This window comes from Orycteropus afer, unplaced genomic scaffold, assembly GCF_000298275.1.
Source record: "Orycteropus afer afer isolate SDZICR_OR568_19922 unplaced genomic scaffold, OryAfe1.0 scaffold00169, whole genome shotgun sequence".
In the NCBI taxonomy this organism is placed as follows: Eukaryota; Metazoa; Chordata; class Mammalia; order Tubulidentata; family Orycteropodidae; genus Orycteropus; species Orycteropus afer.
Window position 1 is genome coordinate 5,032,631 of NW_006921756.1, and position 5,368 is coordinate 5,037,998.

Below are 5,368 nucleotides of genomic sequence, written 5' to 3' on the forward strand. Positions count from 1 at the left end.
CTTGACTCTCTGCAATTGTTTTCTGTCTCTTGCAACAGGTCCAGAAGTATTGGGCTGGTCTCAGAAGAGTTGCAAGACTATTGGAGCTCCTAGTGTGTGCTCCAGAGTGGCCTCTGCCCTGTGTATGGTACCAATGGTCCTGGAGGCTTCAAAACCCTGGACACATCACTGACTCCCCCTGGTCTATGTGTCTGACTGCACATAGTCTGCTTTGTTTCTCCAGTGAACATATTTCTATGTTCTATGAGGGAAGTACCATCCCTCAACCAGCCCAAAGTACCACAAAAGCCTTGATTTATGCATGCAGAGGCCACCAGGCCCCTTGTTCCCCACAAACTCCACTGAGAGGAGTGTTCATCAGTATTGAATCTCCATTACTTGCCAGAAAAGGACAAAACTGAGCATCTACCAGGGAGAACTTACTGTCTTTTGACCCATGGAACTCTGCCACAACAGGTTTCAGGTTGTTGGGGGCCAGGCCTGCCTCATACACCCAGCCTGCATCAAGAGTCACAGCATCTGCTCGTTTATCCTGAAAGAGGACAGACCAGACCAGCATGAGGCCCTTGCTTCCAAGGACCAAATCAAAAAGTTAAAACCATTGCCATTGAGTTGTTTCTGACTCATGGTGATTCCATGTGTTACAGAGTAGACTGCTCCCTAGAGTTTTCTTTTCTTCTTTTTTTTTTTGGAAGATGGGACAATCTACTTCCACACTTCCATAAAGATTTACCACCTTGGAAACCAATAGGGGTCACTATGAGTCAGAATTGTCCACACAGTTTTTTTGACCTTAATCTTTATGGAATCAGGTTGCCAGGTCTTTCTTCCAGAGTGCCATTGGATAGATTCAAAGCACCAACCTTTAGATTAGCAGCTAAGCACAAAAGATCATCTAAACCCAGGCAAATGGGGATGAGTGACGGGACCAGAAGAACCTTCAACTTGGCCATCCTATGTGTGACACTGCCTGCTTCAGCTGACCCAACCTTCAAGAGGACCCTTAACCACCATATTCCTATTCTTCCTGCATAGAGGAAGGTTGGGTTCTTTTTTTCTTTTCCCTGGTAATTCCAAATAAATATTAATTCAAATAAATAATTTCCCATTTGTGTTCTTTTTATTCATTTATATTTAAAAGAGTTTTGTTATTTTTGAAAGCTGCGAGTCAGAATTGACTCGATGGCAGTGGGTTTGTTTTTTTAGTAATGCTGCGATATTGAATGATATTACCTCACCAGATATTCATTTTTGCCTAGTTGGTACTGAAGTGTATTTTTGTAAGATCTCATTTATTTTATATGATATAAAACTTTCCATTTCTAAAAATGTTATTATTTAAGTAGATCTATAATTTTCATTATTCTATGGATATCTATATCCATTACATTATAGATAGGTTTGCATATATAAACCAAAACCAAACACATTGCCGTTGAGTCAGATCCAACTCATAGCAACCCCTCCTTGGGTTTCCAAGGTGGTATCACTACAGGAAAAAATTGCCCAATCTTTCTTCCGAGGAGTGGCTGGTGGGTTTGAACCTCCAGCCTTCTGGTTAGCAGTCAGATGCCTTAAGGACTACACCACCAGAGCCTATAATATTCTAGAAATTTTAAACCATTGTGGTTGCTCCTAATTGTTTTGCTATAATTTATATCACTCTAATGAACATCTTTTGAGGAATTATGGTGGCACAGTGATCAAGGCATTCTGCTGCTAACCAAAAGGTCAGTAGTTCGAACCCGTCCACTGCTCTGTGGGAGAAAGATGAGGCAGTCTGCTTCTGTAAAGACTTACAGTCTTGGAAACCCTAAGGGGCAGTTCTACTCTGTCCTAGAAGGGTCGCTATGAGTCAGAATTGACTCAATGGCAGTGGGTTCTGTTTTTTTGTGTGTGAGGGAATGAACATCTTTAAGGAATCCTGGCGGCACAATGGTTAAGCACTTGACTGCTAACCAAAAGGTCAGTGGTTTGAACGGAGCAGTGGCTCCATGGGAGAAAATACCTGGCAATCTACTCTCATAAAGATTAAGCCTATAGAAACCCTATGGGCAGTTCTACTCTGTCATACAAGGTTGCTGTAAGTCAGAATCAACTCAGTGGCACACAACAAAAACAATGATGAGTATCATTGACCTTATATTCACTTCTGATTAATTGTTCTCTTGAGATAACATCATAAGAGTAGAAAAAGAGTATTAACGGGTACATCTTAATGGCATTTACTGCTTATTTTACTATATCATATTTTCTTTATTTGTATTATTAAGTGCAATCTGACATGAAGACCTTTGGAATTCAGTGATGTGTCCAGGATCCTTAAAAATTATACAGCGATTTAAAATAATAATAACATTTGTAGAAATGGAAAAGTTCATATAAGTACCAGCTATGCAAAAGTGAACATAGTTATATGGTGAGATGGCATTATAGACTTATTTTTATTATATTTCAAAACCTTTCAAAATGTTGTATTTTCAATTCAATTACAGTTATTAAGGAAGAAGGAAAATTTCCTTGTTATTATAATTTCTTTGTATGAATAATATGTTCATGGTATTTTTCTTATGCATTTCCTATTAAGCTGAATGATTTCTTTTTTAAAGCACATAAGTATTAATATTTTCTCATTATTTGAAAATATATTTTAGTCTGCTGATTTCTAATTCATTTTACCTTTTTAACTATTTTACTTTCATTTATTTAAATTCTTTTAAAATTATTCCTTTGTGATGATGTATCCTGTTACTTTACTGTTGCTGTCTTCATTCTTCCACATATCTGATGATCTATTTCATTTATCCTAATGTCTTAATAATATCATTTTATGCTTAATTATTGATTCTACCCAGAATTTATGTTAATATATGATACAAAGTATTGCTTTAAAATTCTTTCTGGAACATAAAGGTAATCGTTAGAACTTCAACAGCAATCTTGTGACAATGAGGCAATCTTAAAAATGGAAAGCCAGGATTAAGGATACCACAATAGTATAAGAAGGCTGGAAAATATATTATCACATAGATACAACAATGGAAATGGACTTTTTGTTAGTTAGTTTACTGATTAACAGGTGCTCAATGGGCATAGACTCATCTAGATAAGGTTGCCAGCTAAAATAATTAATAATTTTTTTTGTATAAGTATGTCCTAAATAATGCATGGAATAAATACTAAAAATATTTTGGTTGTTTATCTGAACTTCTGATTCAACTGAGTTTCCTTATATTTTTATTTATTAAACCTGGCATCTGTGGAACTTATTCTAATTCTAATTCTAATTCTAATTCAATAGATGTAGATTAGGAGGACCCTGATTATTCTGAAGTATGTCATCTGTGGAAAATATTTAGAACAAAATCTATGTCACCCACCCTCAGGAATCACCTTTCAGCCAAACAACAGGCCTATAAAGTGAACAATCACATCCAAGAGGAATGTACTCCTCAGAATGGTCGATCATATGAGACCAAAAAGACAGCATTTGCGCAAAAAATAAAGGTCAGATGGCAAGAGGGGGCAGAAAAGAGGGACGGCTGGAAATGCGGATCCCAGAGTGGAAGTGGGAAGAGTGCTGTTACATTCAGGGCATTGCAAGTAATGTCACAAAATAAAATGTGTATAAATTGTTGAATGGAAAGTAACGTGCTCTGTAAACTTTCACCCAAACCACAATAAAAATAAATAAAATAAAATAAAAAAATAAAAATAAAGAACCAGGAAACGTCCCCAAGGAAGAACAAGTAATAGAATTACCAGATAAGGAATTAAAAAGATACATATCCTTCCAAGAACTTAAAAGAACCACAAACAAAATTAAAGAAAACACAGAAAATAACCTAGAAGAATTCAGGAAAGCAATACAAGAGCAAAATGACAAAATAAATGGACAATTAGAAATCAAACCACCAATTAGAAAACCAGAAGATTAACACTGTAATTACAGAGATAGATAACACATTGGAAAAGCAAATGATTAGAATCAAATTGACTAAGAACAGATTGGCCAACTAGAAGACAAATTGTTGACACCAGTCTGTACTAGGAAAAATCAGAAAAAAAAAGAATGAAGAAACTTTAAAGGAAATAATCTATGTGTGGTTGCAATTCCATAACAGAAGGAGTAAAAAAAAGGCAAGAACAAAACAAAACAAACAAACAAAACAAAACAAAACAAACAAACAAAAAAAAAACAGAGAAAACTAAGACTTACTGGCAGAAAAATTCCCTAATACGAAAGATGAAGAGATATCCATACAAGAATTACAATAAACCCCATACTGGATAGATTTCTAAAGAAAGTCACCAAGACATATCATAATAAAACTTTTCAAAACCAAAGACAAAGAAAGAATCTTGAGAACAGCTCAGGAAAAATGAAATGTTACCTACAAAGTGCAACCAGTAAGGTTAAGCTTTGATTTCTCAGCAGGAACCATATAGGCAATAAAGCAATGGGATGATGTATGTAAAACCTTAAGAGAAAAAAATTGCCAGCCAAGAATTATAAATCCAGCAAGACTGTCCCTCAAATATGATGGTGAAATTAGAACATTTCCAGAGAATCAGAAATTAAGAGAATTTGTAAAAAAACAGACCAAACTTAAAAGAAATGCTAAAGGGAGTCCTTTGGACAGAAACCAACAATGGAAGACAGCAACCTAAGATTAATACATATGACAACATCACCCAGAAACCAGCCCAGAAAAGAATTCCCAAAATAAAAATAAGCTTTCAAGACTGAAAATAGAGAACCAGAGGCATCAATCTGCAGATGACAACATGTATAAAGTAAAAAAGGAATAAATATTATTACTACAGAACTTCCAAATGGAGACGATGCTAGGATGATATCAATATAGAACACACTGTTTCCAACTCGTTGTTATTGTTAGGTCTATTGAGTCAGCTCCAACTCATAATGACCCTATGTACAACAAAATGAAACACTGCCCGGTCCTCCACCATCCTCACAATCCTTGCTACACTTGAGCCCCTCATTGTAGCCACTGTGTTAATCCATCTCATTGACAGTCTTCTCCTGACCCTCTACTTTACCAAGCATGATATCCTTCTCCAGGGAATGGTCCCTTCTGACAAGATGACCAAAGTAGATGAGACTAAGGCTGGCCATTCTCGCTTCCAAGAAGCATTCTGGCTGCACTTCTTCCAGGACGGATTTGTCCTTCTGGCAGCCCACGGTATTTTCAGTATTCTTCTCCAACACGACAATTCAAAGGCATTAACTTTTCTCTGGTCTTCCTTATTCATTGTCCAGCTTTCACATGCATATGAGGTGACTGAAAATACCATGGCTTGGGTCAGGCACACCTTAGTCTTCAAAGTGACATCTTTGCTCTTT